Source organism: Mandrillus leucophaeus, unplaced genomic scaffold, assembly GCF_000951045.1.
Source record: "Mandrillus leucophaeus isolate KB7577 unplaced genomic scaffold, Mleu.le_1.0 Scaffold217, whole genome shotgun sequence".
In the NCBI taxonomy this organism is placed as follows: domain Eukaryota; kingdom Metazoa; phylum Chordata; class Mammalia; order Primates; family Cercopithecidae; genus Mandrillus; species Mandrillus leucophaeus.
The window spans coordinates 1,038,930-1,064,387 of NW_012102221.1; the positions used below are offsets into that span (position 1 = coordinate 1,038,930).

The window sequence follows — 25,458 nt, forward strand, 5'->3', positions numbered from 1 at the left end:
TGAGTAGTTGGGATTACAAGCACCGGCCACCATGCCCAGCTAATTTTTCGTATTTTTAGTAAAGACAGGGTTTCACCATGTTGGCCAGGCTGATCTCGAACTCCTGAATTCAGGTGATCCACTCGCCTCAGCCTCCCAAAGTGCTGGGATTACAGGCATGAGCCACTGCACCCAGCCTTATCTGTCCATTTCATACATCAGACACCTGGGGTTCAGAGAGAAACTATAGTTAGATGCTTTGCATGTGGAAGTGCCTGGACCCTAAAACCATGCATGATCTTTCTCTATCTCTTGATGCCTGATTACACTGTAGGATACTGTTATTTGATGAAACACTAAGATAAAGTATAATAATATCCAAAGCAAAGTAAGTCCCGTTGAATACAAAATAATCACATCCTATAATAATTAAATTAAAAATTAAAAACAAAGGAATTCAGTGTGAAATTAAGTCAAATGTTGAAAATAGCATTTGCTTTGGGGAAAAAAAGTGCCACTGAGAAATGAGGCTGTGTGGTCTTGAACACACAGAGGTTGCCGTGATTGTATAACTTGGGTTCCTGTTGTTTTGGGCTGTTCCTTAATTCACCCTTGAGGGCTCTTTTCTGGCAAATCACCTGTGTCATGAGACTGATATTAAGACTCATTAACTGTCTCTCCCAAGCGGAGCGTACAAAGGTAAATCCCCCACAGCAAGGAAGCAGCAGTACTGGAATATCCTACTGCCACTTCCAGACTGGCCTACTCAAATCATCTCTCCCAAATTCTCTTTCTCTTTTTCCTCGAACATAAACAAAAAAGACTTTCTCATATTAAACATGCTACTGCCAACAATTATATGAAAAAAAATAGGCCAGGATTTGTCCAGTTTGGCCAGAAATACTATCTAGGTTTTTACAGAAAATATTTGCCAAACCCTGATCTAGACAAATTAGGTGATTTTAGATTGGATAATTCTTTTTATGTTCAATGATCATGATATAAACATAACTGATTTAGAAAGACAAATTGTTCAGTATTCACAGGTAAGGGACAAAGATAATGAACGAGCTTGTGTCTGCTACCTGTTTTTCATGGTAGATTCCCTCATTAAATGCCTTGGCTGGCATTTTTCACAACACCTCTAGTTGTTTGCTAGCAGAAAATTAATGCTGACCAACTTTCAAAGTTCCTGACTCTTATTTTTGTGTTTCAAACATAGGATCACCTGATAAATTATTCCTTGCAGCCTCTGAGTGGCAGACTAGCCGGTCTGTTTTCTCCCTCAGAATAACAGCAACAAAGATCGACTTGCTTCTTTTATTATTTACACGTGAATCCTCATCAACTACTTTATCCGACCCCTATGCTGAGAGTCCTCACACGCTCAAAACTTAAATTCAGCAGCAGACGTGTGTGAACAGGCTTCAAAGGCAGCTTCCAAATGTACTGTCCTTTTGGGATTAAAGCCCAGAAAGCCTCACGGGACATGATGGCTTTTCTTGAGAAAAGTTGGGCTGCACTGTAAGTGTGAATGATGTGCAGAGGAGTCGCTAATGGAAGATGGATGCTTGATGTTGCAGCTGAGGCTGCTGCAGCCCTCCTTAGACATCTCACAGCATTTTCCGTCTTGTGGAATGCTGCCATCAGGTCGTCCAGAAAAGTCATGAGTGGGAGTCACGGGACAGTTATTTATTTCCAACGACTTGTTCGCTTGCTAAAACACAAGCAGGAACTTCACAAACAGAATTTCCTGAGACCATGCTAGTGGATGTGCTGAAGGCAATCTAATGAGGTAGAAAGACTGGAATTTGGGATCCCAGTGACCCAGAATGAGTTTAAACTCATTCTGCCATTTCTTTGTCAACATAATAAGAGGCACTTAACTGCTCAGAGTGTCAGCAACCTCACTTGGAAGATGAGATGTTTTTCATAGGGCTGTTTGAGAATTAATGTGACAATATAGGTAACATACCTCGTTGCATACCTAGCAGGCACGCAATAAATATTATTACATTATTTCCATCCACTAGGATTCTATACGCTTTTGACGTTTTGAGACACATAATACTTATAAGAGGCCCATGGAAATACTATACTCTGAAAATGGCCAAAAAGATACACACACACACACACACACACACACACACACACACCCCTTACTTGTATGTAACATAAACATAATCTTTGCATAACTGAGTGGAGAAAGACCACCCAGTCTGGGTCTCATTTTGGTGGTTTGTGTCTCTGGCTTATATTCTTCATCTGCAAAGTGAGAGGATGGAACCAAAGCTCTCGCAGGGCCGCACGGATGACCCGTGTCTGTGGCGTTCCAATCCTGATGCTGTGAGTGTGTTGCTCACAGGTCGCAATTATCCATTCCTCTTTATTTGAATTGGTACTAAGTACAATATTGCATTTATACTTGGTCTGGAAATGTGATTCTGTACTTTAACATATGCATGAATATGAGATTTTGTAAATTTGCTTTAAGTAATATAAGAAAGTGCCACCTTCAGGCTCTCCCTCTGTCTTCTGCTCACAGCTGAATGCAACAGCCCCGGGTTTCCTGCTCTGTGAGGAACGGCTGGACCACATCTCCTGCTGGTGACAAGTGTCAGAGTAAGCTAGCCTTCTTTACTCTCCTCTCGCGCTCTTGCTCTTTCTTCCTCTGCAGTTTTTCTCATCCCTACTTCCTCATTTGGGGAAGGGAATGAAGTACTTTTGTTTAAATATCTCCACCTGATTTTTAGACGGCATGTGGAAATGAAAGCCAGAGACATGGAATAATATGAACAATACATGTTTCTGCTAAACTGTGTCAGTGTGAACCAAGAAAGATGACTGAGAGTTGATCAAATTCTTTTTCCAAATATGATTGTTATTTGCACTGTTTTTGTCTTCTTGTGCCTGATTTCCTTTATAGAACTGAAGCCGTGTCTCTGGTCTCCTGAGATTGTATGCTTCACTCTCTCCTTTTTATATCACACTGCAAGCTATTATTATGAGTACAGCAATGAACAAAATAAATCCTCTTACAGTAGGCAGATATCTCTTCCACAAGATAATGATCAGATCTCATGGGAATTTGTTTTTAAACTCACTTCATAATGTTGGCCCTCCTGTCTGAAAATGCTTCATCACGTTTAATATAATGTAATCATAAACCATGGTGGGATGCATGGAAGTTGTTTAAAAGCCATTTCCTAAGAGGGAAGGGATGGGGAAAGTTAATTATATCTAATGGCCCTTGATCTCCCATGAGAATAGTCCTTCCCACCTGATAGAAAAGAGTGGTTTGAGAAACCAGGAAATCTGATAAGTAGCTTCACTGTTTTGTAAAAGGTGAGTGCTCCACTTGTACTGGATGTCAAAGCTACTGTCTAAATGAGAAGCATTTAGAATTGCATATTCCTTAAAGAAAAAGTGACAAGCAGAAGAAGGGTTAAAGCTAACACCAAAAATTAAAGAAGAAATTTTCATTTGTTTGTTTGCCTAATGATGGCAACTAGCCTGAAGGCTTTACATATTGGCAAATATAGCAGATAATGAACTATTGATCTGGAAGTTGTTCAGGAAATGCAGAGCTTAACTAAATTGTCTATTTTCCCTTGGAAGGTACATTGATGTAGTCGGGGGTTGACAATCTATTGATCCACTCCCAAAGTTCCTCTGACCCACACTAATTAAAAAGAAAAGGAAGAAAAAAAGACCTTGAGTATACTCTCTCTGAGCCCAGTTGACATCTAAGAAATAATCCTGTAAAGACAGAAGTACTTGTGCCTCCCTAAATCTGACATCATTGTCATGCTATTCTGCCTTGTGACCCATTTTGAGTTTTATCAGTGCCACACATAAAAAATAGCAGTTAAATCTTTCACCTTGAAGCAGACACTTAACATTTTAGTCCTAAGTGAAGTACAGTGGATTTTCTCTTGCTTGTACGGGACAGGAGCACAGATAACCTCTTTGAAGATGTTTTCTTTTTCACTCATTTCTGAAACAAGGTGCAGTGGGGATTCTTGTTTCGGATGAGAGATCTACTACTTTATAATGCCCCGTCGACTGTCAGAGGTGTTGAAGCCAGAGCGACTCCATCTTGAGCGAGGGGCAGGAAAATGATGCTGGGACTTGCCGGGCCGCATTCCCAGAAAGTCAGGCATTCCTCGCCTCTAGGTGTTTATGGCTAAGGAAACAGATTAATAATGTTTATTAAACAAAACCTGACCTGGGGGTGTCCAGGTATCCCGATATTTGGAGAACAAAGGCATTCCTAATTTTGCTTTAAAGATAATGATACTGATGCTTGCAAAATACAGTAATCAAAAAAATTAATCCTTTATCACAAACCCTTGTGGCAGAGCACACCTCCCCATGTATGCAAGCATTGTACCTAGGGTGGACGTGTTCCTCCTCTTACTTTTGGAAACGCCCGACTCAGTCTATGGAGTAGCTGTACTTTCGCTACTTTCTTAATAAACTTGCTTTTACTTTGCACTGGGGACTCACCCTGAATTCTTTCGTGGGAGAGATCCAGGGACCCTCTTGTGCAGTCAGGATCGCGACCCCTTTCTGGTAACACAACCACACAGCCTTAAAATTCTAAAATGGAGCCCATCAGAATCAGGCACAATAAAAAGAGTACTGCAGTGAGCTGGGAAAGAGAAGCTCGTTATCTTCATGACTCAGATCTCATTTTAACATATGTATATGCCTAGTTAATATATATCCATTATATATCTGTATGTGCCAAGCACGGTGTCTAACACTGTGAGATGGAAAGGTGAATTGGTTTGATTACTTGGAAAGAAATAAACAAGTTAATCACATCCACACCAAAATGTAATAAGCCTTGCAACAAATATACGTACACTGTGCTGGGGGAGAAAAGATACAGGAGAATTTAAATTATTAAAGAAGTTTCCCTAAGATGTGAGTAAGCATTTGCTTGATAAATTGGGACAATGGCTAGTGCCTTGTATATTCAGGTGGGGTGTACAGACGCATGATCTGCATGACTCATTGAAAGTGCTCAAAGCAGTTGGATCTGTCTGTTGCAGAAATGCAAGTCTGGAGAGCATTAGACATGAAGTTAGAGGAACAGAGGGCGCTCAAGCCATGAAGGGACTTGCGTGCTAATGAAAGGAGTTTTTACTTTAGAAAGAAAGCCTTGGGGAGCCATTGAAGGACAGTAGGAGGTTGGCATGAACAGTCATGTACTTTAAATGTAACCCTCTGGAAGCTCTGTAGACACGTGGAGAAACAAAACCAGAGCAGGAAGAATTGCATGTTCTTGAAAGAAAAACTGATAAGAAAGCAATCAATGCAAGAAATGATTAAAGCCTGAATCGTCATCATCAATTTTAATTGAATACATATTATAAGCCAGTAGCATGCTAAGTACTTTGTGAACATTATCTCGTTTACTCTTCACAAGGAACCTATGAGTGGGTACTCTGTACTCACTTCAATGACAAAGGAACTGGGGACTCAGAGAGTTTCGATCTCTTGACTGAGATTGCACAGGTGTTGATAAAGCAGAGTTTAGATCCAGCTCAATCTGGCTTCAGAATGCAGGCATCAGGATGCATCACGCTGTAAACCAAAAGTGTCTGCGACAGATTTAGAGGTTTGTGTTGCCAAGGTTGAGGATGTGCCTGGACTGTGGAATGTGCTTTTTCCAAAGAAGGTTTTGGGAACTTCAATACTAAAGGTGGAAAGAGCAGTCAGGAGGAGAAGGAGGAAAGAAAAAAAAGTGGGGGGAGGCAGAACTTAGGCAGTGTGGTAATTACATTCTTGCGAGGCTTTGGTTAGCACTCACAGAATCTTCATTTTACGTGTGAAAAGAGAGGAGTGGTGGAAAAAGTCAAGTGTGCCTTTTTCTGGCTTGGCAAATCTACATTTCCCATGTGAAATTATAGCTGTCTGCTTGGGAACAAGAGGAAGGCAGTTTTCTTGTGTGACTTGCTTTCCCTTTGGCAGAGAGTTTGGGGCCCTGAGATTTTCTTTTTCTTTCACAGAGCTATATCCAAAGTTATTGGTAAGAGTAACTTGAAGGAAATTTTGCTATTCATCAAAGAGAATTCAGGTATAGACACAGAATGTAGGGGGAAAGATGATGAGATATTTTGTAGATGTGCTGAGTTTGAGCTACCTAAAAAAACCCTTAAACCATGGGAAAGAATGGGGTTGAAATGGTTTTGTCAAAGCCATAAAATGCTTCATAGTAAGTAAAGTACATGTGTTTGAATATGTTATTTCAGAAGACAATCATCAAGTAGTAAGGGTGACATTCTGTTTTACTTAGGACCCTACTCTTGAAGAATTATAGCACTATCAGAAATCTTTTTGCTACACACAAAGTAATACTTAAAACTAACACTTAAAACACACAGTTATTAATTGCTGTTTGTAACAACCCATGAAGTTATTCCTCCAAATTACAGATGTGAAAATACAGGCAAAAAGTGGGAATTTAATCCAAGAGTATGACAATAAATTGGCATGCCTTAACTTGCTCTTACTTTGAAATTTGCTTTAGAAGGTTTTGTTAGTAGCACATCAGCTTTTGTTCTATTTTATTTCAGAATAAAATCTTATTGAGAATTTAAAAGGAAAAAAGGAAAGGGAAGGAAGACGGTTTATAATTTAATATTGTAACTTTTTTGACTGCCACATGTGAACCAGACATCCCTGAAGGCTTTGTTCTACTGAGCAAACATGCTACACATCTCAGGACTAGACTCATCCAGATCCACTTGCTTGTAAGTTGTTCCTTTCACCTAAGAACCATCACTGAGTGCTGTGAGGGTGTAACAGCCTGATGGGTTCTTCTTCTGTGAGGGTGTAACAGTCTGACGTGTTCTCCTTCTGTGAAGGTGTAACAGCCTGACGGGTTCTCCTTCTGTGAGGGTGTAACAGCCTGACGGGTTCTCCTTCTGTGAGGGTGTAACAGCCTGACGGGTTCTTCTCTCCTGTGAGGGTGTAACAGCCTGACGGGATCTTCTTCTGTGAGGGTGTAACAGCCTGACGGGATCTTCCTCCTGTGAGGGTGTAACAGCCTGACGGGTTCTCCTTCTGTGAGGGTGTAACAGCCTGACGGGTTCTTCTTCTGTGAGGGTGTAACAGCCTGACGGATTCTTCTCTCCTGTGAGGGTGTAACAGCCTGACGGAATCTTCTTCTGTGAGGGTGTAACAGCCTGACGGGATCTTCCTCTGTGAGGGTGTAACAGCCTGACGGGTTCTTCTCTCCTGTGAGGGTGTAACAGCCTGACAGGATCTTCTTCTGTGAGGGTGTAACAGCCTGACAGGTTCTTCTCTCCTGTGAGGGTGTAACAGCCTGATGGGATCTTCGTCTGTGAGGGTGTAACAACCTGATGGGATCTTCTTCTGTGAGGGTGTAACAGCCTGACAGGATCTTCTTCTGTGAGGGTGTAATAGCCTGATGGGTTCTTCTTGCCCACTGCCCAGAAAAGCCAATTCACTGAGAACAGTAGGTTTTGCAGCACAGAAAGAGTTTGATAATCACAGGGCCAACCAAGCAGAAGGATGGGAGATAATTCTCAAATCTGCCTCCCCAATAAATTCAGAGACTAGGTGTTTTTAAGGGTAGTTTGACGGGCAGGGCGTAGGGAATGGGGATGCTGATTGGTTGGGTCAGGGATGAAATCACTGAAGCTGGAAACTCTCTTCTTGTGCTGAGTCAGTTCCTGGGTGAGGGTCACAAGACCACATAAACCAGTTTCTTGGTATGGGTTACTGGACCAGGTGGTGCCAACAGATCCATCAGAATGCGAGGTCCAAAAAATAGCTCAAACACCAATGTTAGGTTTTACAATAGTGACAGTATCTATAGGAGCCATTGGGAAGGGAGTTAGTTTCAGGAAAGGACTGTTGTCTTTGTTTAAAGTTAAACTATAAACCAAATTCCTCCCATAGTTAGCTTGGCCTATGCCCGGGAGTGAACAAGGGCAGCATGTGAGGTTAGAAGCAAGATGGATTCAACTATATCTGATTACTTTTGCTATCATAATTTTTGCAAAGGTGGTTTCAAACATCTTGCTCAGACTGTACTTTTGGGTCCATGGGGCTGGACAAGCAAAAATATATATAGAGAGGAAAAACTAATACGGAATCAAATACATGTAGACTTCATTAGATGGCCGTAGTGGGGTAGAGATAAATAATGTGGAGAAAGGAGAAGTGCTTGTTTGGAGAGTGGAGTTGCCATTTTATACAGTGCTATTGGAGAAGGCCTTGCTGATGGGGTGACATTTGAGTGGGGACCTGAGTGAAGACACTGCCATTCAGGTGTCTGAGGCAAGAAAGTTTTAGGTGATGACTTTACGATAGCATTGGGTCGCAGTGTGCACTCTGTTGAGGTGCTGTGCTGCGGTGATGTCTTCAGCAGTATAGACCAGAAGCCTGTGGCAGTGATAAGCATTTTCATAAATAGCATTTGATGCTATGTCCAATAAGATAATAACATATTCATCTCGGGTACAATAATCACCTTTCAAACCACTATATTTCCCAGAGCAACTCTGTCCCAAACATTGCATTTAGAGAGACTTTATTGCGGTGGAGCAGAAGAGCAGAACATCCAAGATGGTTACTAACCTTTAAATTTACCTGCCATACAATATTTTATGAACTTAGCTTTTCTAGAACCAAACAGTACACAACACCAGGTTAAACCAAATTTTGGCTTCTCAGGGCAGGTATCACGATAGTTCTTTCCAAGTTGCTTTATCCTTCCTTGACCAATCCATTGCCATAAAATGATAGTTTATGAGGAGAAATTTAATATCAGCTGCAACCTATGTCTTGAGGAGAATTAACCAAACAACAGATTTGTTTCGTTTTACAGAGTTATCTACAGATACTATGTTTTGAACTATTTGTTCTCTGCACTCATAAGAAATAGATAAGGTTTTGACAAATCTTTCCAGCACCAAATTCAGGGTTAGCTAATGTAATGTATATTGTCTTAGCTTCATCTAAGTGTCTTATGAATCAATTCCAACTTATTCCCTTCCCAATGCTGGGTCTGTAATTGTCTGGGATGCTTGTCTTTAGTCTCCTTTGCATCTAGGTTGAGCTTTACAGCAAAAGTCTCATGTTTCCTAAGAGAGAAGTCTCTTTGGATGTACATCTTCTCCTAAATCAAAACACTTCACTCTTATCTTTTGCTTCCTACTAAATGTCAGGCTTCTTCCCAAACTCTCCATTTTGCTGCTTATACTCTGTTAAATTCGAAAATAGTTATCACCTCATAAAATTGTATGCAGCCAGCATAGATAATAAATGTAGGCAATTAATAAAGAAGCTACGGTTTTGTGAGCTCAATGTGGACCTGGTTTCTAGTTCTAATAAACATATATATGGACATTTCCACATTAGGTTTCAAATCTTATTACTAAACAAGATAGATATGCATCAGATGATTCAGTCCTCTAAAGGCCAAGCAAAGAAACAATTATAATTCCAGAGCAGCAGTAGCAGTAAACACTTTCTTGTGGCTTTATTCCAATGTCAGCACTTCATTTTAATGATAACTGGATCTCAGCTGTTCATTGTGAAATCCTTGAATGTACTTAACAACCTGCTTAGAGTATATTGAGTTTATAGGGATGACCAAATGAAGCTTGACAATTTACTGTAGGGAAATTGTGCAGATTATATGGGAGATATTTATTGTAATGTGGGGCTGAGCAGCAGCACACAAAATGTAAAGATTTGAATAGGGCTGCATTGAAGCAGGTGGAGTCTTGCCTGCCACCGCTCTTCATCATTGTCAGGTGTCTCCTCTAATTAGTATATTTCTCTTAATTCTTGATTAGCAACTGCCAGAGCTCTCCCAAGAGTGTAACACTAATACACTAATTTGTAAAGCACTTTGCAGTTTGCACAGCATTTGTTCACACATATTATCTTTTTAATGCTCTTAACAATCCAATAAAGTAGGCGTTATTATGGTTATTTTATATGGGAGAAAAAGAGGCCTAATGACATTGACCTCACATAGCTAGTTGACTAAGGTTAGCCTTCTTCCTCCCAATACAATGCATATTTCTTTCGATTTTGCCTTGTTTGGCGGTCCAGCATATACTTACCTCTCCTTATTAACAGAAGAAGAGCAGGTTGTCACCATTGTGTATGTTCCTGTGGGTCAATAGGGCCCTGCCTCCCACTGGAGAAGATGCCAAAGGCCGTATCCCCCTCTCTCAAAACCTGGCAGCAAGGGCGTGGCTCATGACCTGGGACGAATACATTTGTTACCTGAGACTTTGAATCTTGAGGGAAAAGAAATGCAAAGATAAAGGAGTGACCAGCGTGTACTTAGAATTTGTTAGGTTTGTCTGGCAATGATGACATTTGCAAGACCCAACAGTATACATGTAAGTCCACATGCTGTAAAACTAAATATTTAAAAGTTGCAAGTTAATCTTAAAAACTCCTTAATCATATGCATTTTATATATATATATATTCATTCTACTCCCTGGAAAAATGTGCCCTCATAAAAACCCAAGTGGCCAGGTTTGAGTTTAGAATTCTTAAATCCCTTGGGCTTGCATGCTGGATTCCGGAAGCTTGGTAATACTGGCCTCCAGGGTTGGTCTTAGTCTGCGAGCCCTATTCCCCTACATTCGTACTCTTGGCTGTGTTTTGCTCTGTCAGAAATTTGTGCCTACACAAGTGGACAGCCTGATCTGTAGATCTAAGCTTCATCCATCACCCCCAAGAGAAAGCTGCACGTTGGCTACTCTTCACCTAGGTCCGCCCGTATGCACGTTCTATTTGAGTGGGTGGAGCCTGTGAAGAGGACAGCATAGGCTTTGAAGTGGGTTCAGGACTACTTGTGCAAACAATTCTGGGGTCATATGTGTCCCAACATGGTCTCAAGGCAGGGCTTGGGCTCTGGGTAACATGTATCCTCAACTTCATAGACTGTTGCCTCAGGGACAAGGCCACAGGACCAGAGTTTCTTTAAAACTCAGAGCTGGGGCAATGGCCCTTCTTGCCTGGGCCTAAGAGTGGTCCTCGGTACTAACATTCCATCTAGGAATTTGTTGCAACTTGGTTTCTAGAACTTCTTTGCTTCTTACTGGTTGTTTAAGCAGGTTCCCCTACTTCACCTTTGTTTTCCGAGTCCTCTACATACTTCCAGTTGATTCATTTATCTTAAAATGGCCAACTTCATTTTTTTTCTTGTTGCTTGTACCTGGGAACCTTGCTTGATACACAGAGTCTGTCATTTTTTTTTTTTTCCCTCACAGGACGAGGATGGTAGAGGATTAGCAGTAATTGGACAGTGATTGATGAAAACAGCTAATGATAGTCTGAGCAATGTTAAGTCTCATCCATCTGTGATGAATATTCCACTGTCACCATGGAAAAACAAGCAGATAGAACTACTCCTCAGCCTCTCTCTCTATTCCGTCAGGCTCACCCTTTCTTATTGTCTTCCTTCCAGGGTAATGTGAGTTAACCCTTCTGGTGAAATATTCAGGGAGCGACACAGTACTTTGTGCTGCTTGCTGTTAACCATAAAATGAGATTTGGTTACTTTTTAAAATTAAAAATATCTTACATGTTACCAAATCAATAGATACTCATTATAGGAAAGACTTGTAAATATAGATGAATAAAAGGAGACACACCATAAGCATATGCTCACACTGCCCAGAGACAACTATTACTATTAATAGACAACTTTCCCTGGATATCTTTAAGAAAAATGGTTACACTGTACATGATCATTTAAAACTGTTTTAGTCATTACACTCTATATTATAAGCATTTTCAATTCAATAGGTACGTTCATAGCTTTTTAAAAAAAATCTCTTATTGAATCTTTAAATAATGTGAAGTTATCTAAACTAATACTTAATGTTGGGCATTTTGATTGTCCTAAATTTTTATTATCAGAAACATTATTAGTGAACATTCTTGAAGTGAAATAATTATACATGTGGTTAATTATTTCTGAAGGATATATTTCTGTAAGTGGAATAGTCATTTCAAAGACTTTTCATACCTAGAGTAATTTAGTACTATTTAATAGCCCATTCAGAGTAATTATAAATTGAACAGTATTAATCTAGCATATATTTTGATTAAGAGTTAGTAAAGTATGATTAAAATTCAGTACTATTCATGGTTCAATTTATTACATACACTATACTTTGGCAAGACTTCTAAATAAATCTGGAGGGAAATGATTTTTTCATTTAAGTGTGACACACTTCACTGTTTCTCTTTTTTAAACAACTTTGTTAAGATATAATCTTCACACCACAAAATTTACCCACTTTTAAAATACAATTATTTTTAGTGTATTTACGGAGTTGTACAGCCATCATCACAATCAGTTTTAAAACACTCTTTATGATCTCTAAAATAAATTCTGTACTCAGTCAGGGCTCTTAAATCTCCCCATTTCCCCAGCCTTAGGTAATCACCTATCTAGCTTCTGTCTCTATAAATTTGCCTGTTCTGGACACTTGTTATAAATGGAATCATACAGCCATCCTTGGTGACTGTCTTCTTTCACTTAACATGATTTCAAAATTCCTTCACGTTGTAACGCGTATCTGTACTGAACTCCTTTTTATTGCTGAATAGTGTTCCATTGTATGAATGGTGGCATTTGTTTGTCCCTTCTTCAGGCGGACATTTGGGTTGACTCCACTTTGGGGCTATGTGAGTAATGCTGCTGTATACATTTGTGTACAGACTTTTGTGTGGACACCTGTTTTCATTTTTCTTGGGTATTCACTGAGGAGTGAAATTGCTTGATCATATGGTAACTCTGTCTAACTGTGTGGGGAACTGCCAGACTGTTTTCTAAAGAAGCTGCACATTTTATATACACACCAGCAGAACATGAAGGGTCCGATCTCACCACATCCTCACCAGTACTTGTGATTATCTGTCTTTTCTACCGTAGCTATTCACTTTACACTTGGTGCAAAGTGGTATCTAATTTTGGTTTATATTTGCATTTCCCTAATGGCTAATCAAGCTTCTCTCTCTCTCTCTTTCTCTTTTAATATTAGTCCTTTTAAAAAGTCTAGAAGTATTACAAGTAAGATATTAACTCCATTTCACAATATTTTATGTTGATAATTGAATTGGCTTTCTTTTAAAATTATTTTCTAATGAAATAATTCAACTCAGTCTGTGGACCTATAGTTATTGTAGTTTAAAAAATTATATGTTTCTAATAGATGATGACATAACAAAACATTATTCTACTTTCTTATAAATGTAGACATTCATTATTATCTGTATGCGGTTTTCAAAAAATTATTTGTGATTTTCCAAGAGCGATGACTAAGCTTTGGCCATTTTCTATTAATAAAAAGGCACTAGATATCTCTCATCAATTGCTATATTTTCTGATAGAAAACTTGAAATATACCTTTAAAAACATATTTTAACAGATCTATAACTTAGATTAATTATAAATTTCCTATTTAGTGTGCTTCAAAGTTTTATCAAAAATATAACTTTTTACTGTTAATATTTGACTCAGTTCAAAGGAAGAAAACCAATATGAACCAATGGTGATATAATGTCAAATAAGTACAATGTAGTGAATGATGTAATTGAACGTTGAAAGTTAAGTCTTACTTTAGATACAATAACTCTGCGACAATACTTTGAAAACTATAGGTAAATAAATATGTAGCTTTATTTTATGATATAAAAATGGGCCAGTCAAGGGGCTCACGCCTGTAATCCCAGCACTTTGGGAGTCCAAAGTGAGTGGATCAGTTCAGGTCAGGAGTTCAAGACCAGCCTGACCAATATGATGAAACCCCATGTCTACTAAAAACACAAAAATTAGCTGGGTATGGCAGTGAGTGCCTGTAGTCTCAGCTACTTGGGAGGGTGAGGAAACAGAATCGCTTGAACTCAAGAGGTGGAGGTTGCAGCGAGCTGCGATCACACCACTACACTCCAGCCTGGGTGACACAGCGAGGTTCCGTCTCAAAAAAGCAAACAAACAAAAAATGGCATTCAACACTGAGGTAACAAACTTCAGTACACTTGATACTTTGATACTTTGAAGAAAAATGGAAGGATAGAGCGGTAAACTTGCTTTCAATAAAAAATCCACATGCATATAGTCCATGTCTCAGGTGGATTTGCAGAAAATTTTGTTATCAAATGGATAAAAGCATGCAAACTTCTTTGAATCAAACAAAAAATATTCGGAGAGCAATATTTGAGGGGTACGCTGGAACAGGTATTTCATCAACAAACTTAGAGCTGGCTCTCAGGGCTGCTGGAAGAATCAAGCTTTATATTGTGTGTATTCTTTCTCTTTTTTTTTTTTTTTTTTTTTTTGAGATGGAGCCTCACTCTGTCACCCAGGCTGGAGTGCAGTGGCACAATCTCAGCTCACTGCAAGGTCCACCTCCCGGGTCAGCCTCCCGAGAAGCTGGGTAGCTGGGACTACAGGTTCACACCATTCTCCTGCCTCAGCCTCCCGAGAAGCTGGGTAGCTGGGACTACAGGTTAACTGCCACGCCCCGTTAATTCTTTGTAATTTTAGTAGAGACAGGGTTTCACCGTGTTAGCCAGGATCATCTTGATCTCCTGACCTCATGATCCTCCCCCTCGGCCTCCCAAAGTGCTGGGATTACAGGCTTGAGTCACCGTGCCTGGCCTATATTAATATGTATCCTAAGAGAGGATTTCAGCTCTCTATTGCATCAAGGACAAGACTGTTGAGATTTAGATCTAATCTCTTGACTTCTGGAGAACAGGCGAAACAGATGACATGGCCAGGTGGGAAGATTCATAATAAAGCTGAGAAAAGAAAGGCTATGAAGGAATGCTAAGGTACCTACAGGATTGTTTCTTCTGGCTTTGATCTTTGCTGCCTTAGCATGGCCACTATCCAGCTGTGTGACCTTGAGCCGATTGCTCCATTTTTCTGGCCCTCATTTTCCTCATAAGTAACATGAAGAACAGCTATACATTAGGGTTATTGTGTGCATTAAATGAGATGATGTGTGTACAAGCAACTATCCAAGTGAAACCTTCTTATTGTCTCTGCATGTGATGGGCATTCAAAAATAGTAATAACTTGACTGCTTATTCTCTGTCAAGCACATTTTCAGTGCCTTACTGACTCATAATTTTCACATCAACGCTAAAAAGGAAGGTATATTTAACAAATAAGGCACAGAAATTAAAATACGGAAAAGTTCAGAAACTTACATAAGATCCTACAACTGCCACCTAAATGTGTCCAGATGAATATGACTTTCCAATCATAACATAAAATCCATTGTATCTTAATATATACTAATTTTTGTACCCAAATTAAATTACTTTCTTAAGAATTAGTTTATGAATAATACAAAATCCATGGAAGAAATTAAGAAAAAATGGCTTATTTCATGGGTTTTTTTGTCATCCTTGATAAGATGGTTTAATGAAATGACATAATTTGCTTTCCAGCAGACTATTTCATAGGTCACATAACATGATTAATGTAGTGTTTGAGTCAACTAAGTTATCTTGGACCAACTCTTAGTGATTCTGAAAACAGGTGATTTCATGACTTGAACAAGTACATTGTCTCAAAGCCAAAAAGAAGAGTCAACACCCTGCTATGCTATAATTAAAACAATCACTCAGTCACAAGATCTTTCACCCTCTCTTCAAGTGTGTTAAGCACCATGGCACTGTAAGTCAAGCCCCAAACTTGAGGCACTCAGAGTACACTGCACGTCTCTGGGCTGATGCCTACCAGTGCCGGGAGAAAGGGAAGGAACAGGCCCTTCAATCCTGCAGGAGAATCTGGGCAGCTCGGCTGTGTCTACTATAGTTCATTCCCTGCTGTACTTGTTCTGCTTCTTTACATAAATGTTGGGGCAGCCTCTCCAAGGATTCCAGTGAGGGTCCTCAAGGAAAATTACAGGCCTGACCACTGCAGTTGGTCTCAAGACCCACAATTAGTACAGTCTCCCTCTTCTACTGTCCATCCTAGATTCTACTCACCCTCAGATATTACCTCTGCTCTTCTAGACAGGTCATCTACTGGCATGAAATCCTGGGCACTACACCTGCCTCAGGCTGGGGCTGCCGCACTTGTCCATTTACCAAAACAATTGGTCAAGGACTTTCCAAAGGTATGTTGCCAGCAAATTCCTTCGTGCAGCAGCAGCTCCTCCTCCTGAGGTGGGGGATAAAGGAGGGCCAGAAGCCACTACCTCTGTTAGGATGGTGACTCCTTTTCTTGTCTTTTGGTCCTTTGCCATGAGAAATTTAATGTGTTCAGGAAGTTACCACAACTTAGATTCAAGGGAAATGATGATGTGTTCGTGGCAGAAATGTTCTTCCTTTGGAAACCAAGATCTTTAAACCTACAGACCCCAGAGTTGCAGGAACAAGAAGCACAAATCCTCAAGTGGGTCATTGAGAATGTTGGTAACAGAGGCCACTCTTGACTTTGGTTGCTCATCTATGTATTCTGTTTATCGGGAACCCAGAGCCGGCGAATGCTCATTGATTCAGGATAGATGCTATGTCCTGTACTGTGGAGTATGTTGTGTAGAGGGTGCTGTCTCATTCTCACAGGGAAGCATGTCTGGGCCTACATCTCCATTGTGTTTCAACAGGCTATTTCAGCACTCCATCAGGTTGTGCGATAGAGTGGTGTGGCATGGGATAGGACAAGCAGATCCCGTCATTACGGACCCACTGATAGACCTGCTTGGTTTTAAAGTTTGTCTCTCAGCCTGACATAATTACAAGTGAAATTGCTGTTGTCGGATCTGACACTCTGTAAGCATTCAGATACGGTTTTGGCTGAAACCATGGGGGCAGAAAAAGCAAAATCATGTTCAGAATTTGTTTGTTACTGTCAAAATAAACCGCTGACCCTTGGAAGATGAAAGAAGTAGACTGTGGTGAACTTGCCACTTAGTGATGCGATGGTCTCCTCAAGAAATGATGCAATATTGGGGATGAAGATGACATCTTTGTTGCTGGCAAGTTTGCCGTTTGGCAGCACCCGGAGCTAGACCAGCTCTGATGAGTGGGAACCCACACTGTTGGGCCCGAGCATAACCTAACATCTCTGACACTAAAGCTACCCCTTTCATGTGTTCATTTCAGCAGCACTGGAATGGCCAATGGCAGAAGCTGGCTGACATCGAGTGGCTGAGTCATTCTGTCTACTTGGCTGTCTAGTGCTTCTTTCAAACTCGATGATTTCTGGTGGGTGTTAACCTGTAACTGAAAGATCTTTCCACATTGTGTCTTCTCCCGTAGTGTCATCTACACAGCACTATTCCAGATATCCTTGCCTATGATCTCCGAATTTCTCTCCCACTAGGCCTCTGATGATCTGTCTGTGCCATTCAGCACCCACACGTCTGTGTATATTCCGAACTGAGGCTGAGGTTGCATCTCTTTCTACATGAATTAGATAACCAAGTGTAGTGCGTGAAGCCCTGCCCATTAAGAGAATTCCCCCTCATAGCTGTCTTTGAAAGCCACACCTGAGTGAGTGAGGGGCCAAGCTTCCTCAACAGGCATTGGAAACAGATTTCCCTGAGGAAAGGATTGTGACATCAAGAAAGGCAGCTCTCTCTACCAACAGGCAATTTCAAGAGACAGAGGTGACCATTGAGGACTGTCATAGCACTCTATGCAGCTGAGGGACTACATCCTTCAAAACTGAAGGGGGACTTGGGCAGAGGGCAGCAGCTGCTACAGTCTATTTTATCTGTGGATAATCTAGGGATATGAATTGCTGTTGCCTTATTATCTTAGAAGCTCAAGTTGAGGATGAATACGGAAATGTACTACAGAGGGAAATTGGAAGATCAAAAAATATTTAGTACCCTGTGAATTATTTGCATCCCTCCTCATTTCCTCATCATTCCTCCTTGAGTGTGCATTCCTCCTTGCATTTCTTACATATAAATATATTTTTGGCTCTTTCTAAATATTTCCAATGGAGGTGACTGCCTAGCACAAAATTATGGAGAGAAGCATAAAGAAGAGTAGTTAAAAGTAGGTATGAGACAAGGTGGGCAAGTCTAGCACATAAGTAGTGAACAGCAGCACTTGTGGCATATTTAGAGTCTGGAGATTAGACATAAGATAGCAACTGAATCATTATGCTACTGTAAATACAGTCACAGGTCTGTGGAGCATCTGTGTTCAAAACCCAGGATGGTGCTAAAGCTTCATATAGATCCATGAAACCTCTTTGGTTCCTAAGTTGACATTTAGAAAGTTCTGCCTGCAGTGAGTTACATAGCTCTGTAACAGCCTGGATGAGTTATTGCAGCTGCAGAAAAAACTTCTCTTAACAATCTGAGAGTAATTTATGCAGCAAATGAATCTGGCTGACTTTTATCAGAGCCCCAATCAAAATAGAAATCACAACTCTTGTTTTAAAAACCAAATGCTCTGTAATTTAAGAAATTGACATTATTTTATGTACATCTATATTAATCTTCTGAGTTTCAGTGCTCATTTTAAAGAAGATGATTATTATTGTAACACCTTTTAACAAAATTTTTTGGCAAACAAAGTCATTGAAGCTGAACATTGTTTAAGTGGAGCTATTAGATTTGTTTTTTCCAGCTTTATTGAGGTATAATTGACAAAATTGTATATATTTGAAATATATGATATAATGCATTGATATACTTATGTATTGTGAAATTCTTACCTCATAAAACTAACTACCATATCCATCAACTCACTTCATACCTATTTTTTCTGTGCAGTGTGAGATGGTCGTCAAAAGATGCAACCTTTAAGATAAATAAGTTTTGGATACCTAATGTATGGCATGTTGAATATAAATTAATAATAAGGCGTTGTATACTTGAAATTTGCTAAAAGAATAGATAGAGCTGAAGTGTTTTTGCCACAGACACAAAAATAGGAAAGAGGTGAGGTAATAAGTTTATTTAGTTATTCATTTTTATATTTCACATGTGAGATCATGCAATATTTATTTGTCTTTCTATGTCTGGCTTATTTAAATTAGCATGATGTCCTGGTTCATCCATTGTGTTGTAAATGGAAAGATTTCCCTCTTTTGTAAGACAAAATAATATTTCATTATATATATATGCTACATTTTCTTTATTCATTCATTTGTGATGGACAGTTAGATTGCTTCTGTATCTTAGCGATCATGAACAATGCTGCTATGACTATGAGAGTGCATAGATCTGTTTGAGACAATCATTTTATTTCCTTTGGGTATATACCCAGAAGTGGGGTTGCTGAATCATATAGTAATTGCATTTTTAATTTTTTGAAAAACTTTCATACTGTGTTCCATAATGGCTGATTCAATTTAAATTCCCACCAACAGTGTACAAGGAGTCCCTTTTCTCCATACCCTCACCAACACTTGCTATCTTTTGCCTTTTGATAATAACCGTCTTATTGAATGCTATGAGATATCTCATTGTTGTTTTAATTTGCATTTTCCTGAAGATTAGTAACACTGAGCATATTTTTATATTCCTGTTGGCCATTTGCATGGCCTTTTTTGGAAAAATGTCTATTCAGCTCATTTGCCTACATTTTTATTGGGCTATTTGTTTTGTTTGCTATTGGGTTGTATATGTTCTATATAGAGTAGTCTCTGCTTTTCTGGGGGATATATCTTCCAGTACCTATAGTGGACATGAAACAGCAGATAGTACCAAACCCTTATCGGGGGAACCTGCCCCCGATAATTCACATGGGTTCTTTTCTATTTTCCGTAAGTGTTGGCTGTTTTGAGAAATAAAGGGAAGGAGTACAAAAGAGAGAAATTTTAGAGCTGGGTGTCCCGGGGTGACATCACATGTTGGCAGGTTCCGTGATGTCCCCTGAGCCGTAAAACCAGCAAGTTTTTATTAGCAATTTTCAAAAAGGAGGGAGTGCATGAATAGGGTGTGGGTCACAGAGACCACATGCTTCAAGGGTAACAAAAGATCACAAGGCAGAAGGTCAGGGTGAAAGTAGAATCACTAATGAACTTCCCTGTCCTGCTGTGCACGCATTGTCAGGGTTCAAGAGCAGAGAACTGGTCTGACTAGAATTCGCCAGGCTGGAATTTCCTAATCCTAGCAAGCCTGGGGACGCTGCAGGAGACTAGGGCGTGTTTCATCCCTATCTCCATCTGCATAAGGCAGACACTCCCCAGGGTGGCCATTTTAGAGGGCCCGCCTTGGGAATGCATTCTTTCCCCAGGGCTGTTAATTATTAATATTCCTTACTTGGGAAAGAATTCCACGATAGTTCTCTTACCCATTTTCGGTAATGAGAGAAATATGACTCTGTCCTGCCTGGCCCACAGGCAGCCAGACTTCAAGGTTATCTCCCTTGTTTCCTGAAAATGGCTGTTATCCTGCTCTTAAGGTGCCCAGATTTGAATTGTTCAAACACGCATGCTCTACAAACAATTTGTGCAGTTAATGCAATCATCACAGGGTCCTGAGGTGACATACATCCTCCGCTTATGAAGATGACGGGATTAAGAGATTAAAGACAGGCATAGGAGATCACAAGGGTATTGATTGGGGAAGTGATAAGTGTCCATGAAATCTTCACAATTTATGTTCAGAGATTGCAGTAAAGACAGGCGTAAGAAATTATAAAAGTATTAATTTGGGGAACTAATAAATGTCCATGAAATCTTCATAATTTATGTTCTTCCACCATGGCTTCAGCCAGTCCCTCCATTTGGAGTCCCTGACTTCCCGCAGCACCCTATATATGCTATGCTTTTTTCTCTATAAGTACATGCTTACCATACAAGTTGATTTATAAATTAGGGACAGTAAGAGATGAACAACAATAGCTAACAGTAAAGTAGAACAGTTATAACAATACACTGTAATTAAAATTATGTGAATATGGTCTCTAAATTTTTTTTTTTTTTGACAGAGTCTCACTCTGTCATTCAAGCTGGAGGGCAGTGGCATGATCTGGGCTCATTGAAACCTCTGCTGGGTTCAAGCGATCCTCCCACCTTTGCCTCCTAAGTAGCTAGCATTACAGGCATGTGCCACAATGCCTGGCTAATTTTTGTGTTTTCCATAGAGACAGGGTTTTGCCATGTTGGCCAGGCTGGTCTAGAACTCCTGGGCTCAAGTGATCCATCCACCTCAGCCTCCCAAAGTGCTGGGATTACAAGTGTGAGCCACCATGCCTGGTCCATATTTTATTGTACTGCACTCACCCTTCTTATGATGATATGAGATGATAAAATGCCTGCCTAATGAGATGAAGTGAGGTAAATAATGCAGGCATTGTGATGTAGCATTAGGCTACTATTGACCTTCTGATGATATGTCAGAAAGAGGATAATCTGCTGTGGGTGTTGCTTATCTTCAAGCCATGATGATGTTACTGGTCAGATGCCAGGAGCAGGCCATGTGGATGATTAAAGGATGAATATCATATACGGTGTGGATATGTTGGACAAAATGATGATTCACATCCCAGACAGGGTGGAGCAGGTCACAGTGAGATTTCATCATGCTAATTTAAAACTTGTAAACTGTTTATTTTGAGAATTTTCCATTTAATATTATCAGACTGCAGTTAACCATGGGTAACTGAAACCATGGAAAGTGAAACTGTGGATGGGGGTTGAGGGGCTACTGCATATTTTGAATATGAACTCCTTATTAGATAATTGGTTTGCAAGTATTTTCCCCCATTCTGTAGGTCACCTTTTCATTTTCTGGATTGTTTTCTTTGCTGTGTAAACATGTTTTAGTGTTTTGTAGTACCATTTATTATTTTTGCTTTTGTTGCCTGAAACTTTTGGGTCATAACCAAAAAATATATATAGCCAGAACTAATATCAAAGAGTTTTTCCCTTGTATTTTCTATGAGAAGTTGAAGGGTTTGGGTCTTAAGTTTAATTATTTACTCCATTTTGAGTTGATTTTTCTATATGGTGTAGGATAAGTGCCTAATTTCATTCTTTTGCATGTGGATGTCCAGTTTTCCTAACACCATTTATTGAAAACAGTGTATTTTCTCCATTGTTTTTTCTGGACATCTTTGTGGAAAATTAGTTGACCACATATGTGTGGATTTATTTCTAAGCTCTCTATTCTGCTCCATTGATCTATATGTCTAATTTTTATCCCAGTACCATACTGTTTTGATTACTATAGCTTTGTAACATAATTGGAAATCAGGAAGTGTAATACTCCCAGCTTTGTTCTTCTTGCCCAAGAGTGCTTTAGCTATTAGGGGTCTTTTGTGGTTCCATAAAAATTTTAGAATATTTTTTCTATTTCTGTGAAAAATGTCATTGAAATTCTGATGTGGATTGCAATGAGTCTATAAATTGCTTTGAATAGTGTAGACATTTTAATAATATCAATTTTTCCAAATCATGAACACAGAATGTCTTTTTATTTATTTGCATCTTCTTCAATTTCCTTTATCAAAGTTTTATAGTTTTCAGTGTACAGATCTTTCACCTTCTTGTTTAAATTTATTTCCAAATATTTTATTTTTGATGCTATTCTAAATGGGATTTTAAAACATTTATTTTTCAAATAGTTTCAGTTAGTGTATAGAAATATTACTACTTTTTGTATGTTGCTTTTGTATCCTGAAACCTTAATGAAATTGTTTCTTAGTCCTAACAGTTTGTTTTGGTGGAGTCTTTAGGATTATCTATATATAGATCATATCATTTGCAACAGGAGACTATTTTACATCTTCCTTTCTAATTTAGATGGCTTTTTTTTTTCATCTTCTTGCCTAATTGCCCTAACTAGGCCTTCTAGTACTATGTTAAGTTGAAGTGGTGAGAGTGGACAACCTTGTTCTTGATCATAGAAGAAAAACTTCCCACCTTTTCACTCTTGAGTATACGGTTGTTTTGGAGCTTGTTACATATGACCTTTATTATGATAGGATACACTTCTTCTATATCCAATTTGTTGAGACCTTTAATCATGAAACAATGTTGAATTATGTTAAATACTTTTTCTGCATCTATAAGATAATCATATGATTTCTACGTTTCATATGGTTAGTGTGTATCACATTTATTGATTTTGGTATGTTAAACCATCCTTGCATCTCAGAGATAAATATCACTTGATAAAAGTATATGATCCTTTTAATGCTATTAAATTCAGGTTGCTAACATTTTGTTAAGGATTTTTGCCTTTATGTTCCTCAGGGATATTGGCCTGTAATTTCATGTTTTTGTGTCTTTATCTGGCTTTGGTATTAGGGTAATATTAGCCTTATAAGTTTAAAAATATTCTTTATCTTTCAATTTTTTGGATGAATTTGAAAATGACTGACATTAATTCTCCTTAAATGTTCGGTAGAATTCACTGTTGAACTCAATAGTGAGGTCTACCAAATAGTAAACTTTATCAGGTCCTGTGTTTTTCTTTGGTGAGAGATTTTTGATTATTGGTTAAATTTCCTTAAGTCATTATTAGTCTGTCCAAGTTTTCTATTTCTTCATGATTCAGTGTTGGTAGGTGGTGTTTCTAGAAATTTACCCAAATTTATCTAGCTTATCAAATTTGTTGGCATATAATTGTTCATAAGTCTCTTTCAGTAATTTGTGTCTTTGTGATGTCATTCAAAGGCCTCCTCTTTAATGTGTACTTTTATTTATTTGGGTCTTCTCTCTTTCTTTCTTAGTTAATTTAAATACAAGTTTGTCAATTTTTTTATTTTTTCAAAAAAACTTTCTTCTCGATCCTTTACATTTTTTTTTTCTTTTTTTGAGACAGAGTTTCTCTCTTGTTGCCCAGGCTGGAGTGCAATGGTGCAATCCTGGCTCACCACAACCTCTGCCTTCTGGGTTCAAGCAGTTCTCCTGCCTCAGCCTCATGAGTAACTGGGATTACAGGCATGTGCCACACGCCTGGCTAATTTTGTATTTTTAGTAGAGATGGGGTTTCTCCATGTTGGTCAGGCTGTTCACAAACTCCTGACCTCGGGTAATCCATCCGCCTCAGCCTCCCAAAGTGCTGGGATTACAGGCGTGAGCCACTGCACCGAGCCCATGATCTTTTACGTTGTTTTTTAAGTATCTATTTATTTCTGCTCTGACCTTTATTATTTCTTTTCTTCTGCTGATTTTAAGTATAGATTGTTCTTTTTTTTTAGTTTCTTAAGGTGTAAAGTTGGGTTATTTATTTGAAATGTTTCTTTTTTCTTAATATAGGTGTTTATTACTGTAACTTCCCTGTATTGATTATGCTGCATCCCATAACTTTTGGTATGTTTTACTTTTATATTTATTTGTTTTACAATCTTTTTATTTCTCTTTTGATGTCTTCTTTGATTCATTGGTTGTTTAGGAGTGTGTTGTTTAATTTCCACATATTTATAAATGTTTAGTTTTTCTCTTATTGTTGATTTCTAGTTTCACATCATGTGGTTGGAACAATTTTTTTTACCTGTGCTATGGCCTATTTTTTTTTTTTTTTGCCTCAACTATGATCTGTCCTGGAGGATGTTTAATGTGCACTTGAAAAAAATGTGTATTTAGTTACTGTTGGATGGAATGTTCTGCATATGTCTGTTAGGACAATTGGTCTGAGTGTAGTTCAAATCCAATGTTTGTTTATTAATTTTCTTTCTGGAAAGTATGTTCATTGTTGAAAGTGAAGGTATTGAATTTACCTACTATTTGTTGTAGTGTTGTGTATTTCTCCGTTTAGTTCTGGTAATATTTATGTTATATATGTAACATATGCCTCAATGTTGGGGGTGTATGTATTTACAATTGTTATATACTCTGGATTTGTTGATTCTTTTGTCTGTCTATAATGACCTTCTTTGTCTCTTGTGGCAGTTTTGGACTTATAGTCTGTATTGTCTGATGTAAGTATAGTGACCTCTCCATTGTTTTGGTTTCCATATCCATTTCCATCCCTTCACTTTCAACCTATAAATGTCATTAAAGCTGAGGTGAGTCTCTTATAGGCAGCATACAGTTTGGTGTGTGTGTGTGTGTGTGCATGTGTGCACATTTTTTTATTTTTATCCACTCTATGTCTTCTGATTGAATAATTTAATCCATTTATATTTAAAGTAAATATTGATAGGCATGGACTTACTATTTTCATTTTTCAATTGTATCTGGCTCTTTTGTAGTTCTTTTGCTTCTTTCTTCCTCTCTTGCACACTTCCTTTGTCATTGATTTTCTATAGTGATATGTGATAATTCCTTACTCTTTATCTTATCTGTATCTACTATAGGTTTTTCCTGTGCAATTACCATGAGGTTAACACAAAACACATTAGAGTTACCTGACTTCAAACTGCACTACAAGACTACAGTAACCAAAACAGCATGGTACTGATACCAGAACAGAGATATAGACCAGTGGAACAGAACAGAGCCCTCAGAAGTAATACCACACATCTACAGTCATCTGATCTTTGAGAAACCTGAGAAAAACAAGAAATGGGGAAAGGATTCCCT

The 25,458-nt window shown here is 38.8% G+C and overlaps 1 long non-coding RNA gene across 1 annotated transcript in view; it reads left to right on the plus strand.

The window, feature by feature from the left end:
• LOC105540237 overlaps positions 1 to 25,458 on the plus strand; it is a 155,622-nt gene that overhangs the window by 8,474 nt on the left and 121,690 nt on the right. The window contains exon 2 of the long non-coding RNA XR_001006171.1: positions 2,525 to 2,601. This is a non-coding gene — a long non-coding RNA (uncharacterized LOC105540237). The remainder of the gene's footprint in view (positions 1 to 2,524; positions 2,602 to 25,458) is intronic.